The sequence below is a fragment of the Convolutriloba macropyga genome, unplaced genomic scaffold (genome assembly GCF_964194025.1).
Source record: "Convolutriloba macropyga unplaced genomic scaffold, txConMacr16.3 SCAFFOLD_1426, whole genome shotgun sequence".
In the NCBI taxonomy this organism is placed as follows: Eukaryota; Metazoa; Xenacoelomorpha; order Acoela; family Convolutidae; genus Convolutriloba; species Convolutriloba macropyga.
The window spans coordinates 32,348-33,162 of NW_027450880.1; the positions used below are offsets into that span (position 1 = coordinate 32,348).

The 815-nt window shown below is 42.5% G+C and overlaps 1 pseudogene; it reads right to left on the reverse strand.

Annotated features, from left to right (window-relative positions):
* Window positions 1-152, reverse strand: LOC142356239 (5.8S ribosomal RNA; annotated as a pseudogene).
* Window positions 153-815: the final 663 nt, after the last annotated feature.

An 815-nucleotide genomic window follows, 5' to 3' on the forward strand; every position in this document is an offset into this window, starting at 1 on the left:
TAACCCTGAATCGGACGCAGTCAACAGCCGAAGCCGAGACCGCCTTTTGCGTTAGAGAGGTCGGTAAACAAATCTTGCGATTCATACCGAATTAACACATATAGCTGTGCTCCTCTTCGTAAAGCGAGCCAAGTGATCCCCTGTTGAAGGATGTATTTGGACCAATCTAGTAGCATTTGGTTTCCAACAAGCTCTCCCAAGTTAGCTTACTTATTGGGCTTTTCAACCAATTCGGTTGGCTACAAGCATCATCAAAGTACTAGCCACAGTTTGATCGCAAAATTCTACGACTTTCACATGTTGATGTTTCGGCTTGCGCTTAGCCTACTATAAGCAACATAATACTAGTCATATCATAGAGCGTGATCAGCTTGTGACGTTCTCATGATGAAGTTTCACCAACAGTGTCTCACTTCGAGCTTAAATCCAGCTACTAGTAACTACACAGTACTGACTGCAACGATAACTTTTATCTATACCTTTCACATGCTGCGCTTTCGGCCAGGGCCTACTAACGTCAACATAATACTCGATATAAACTTTTGTTCATGATGCAGCTTCCCCATGCAGAAGTTTCGCCTTCAAATGCTCTCTTGGCCATATGACGTAAGAAAAGGTTACTAGTAACATCACAGTACTAGCCACAGTTTGATTGCAAAATTCTACGACTTTCACATGTTGATGTTTCGGCTTGCGCTTAGCCTACTAGAAGCAACATAATACTAGTCATATCATAGAGCGTGATCAGCTTGTGACGTTCTCATGATGAAGTTTCACCAACAGTGTCTCATTTCGAGCTTAAATCCAGCTACTAG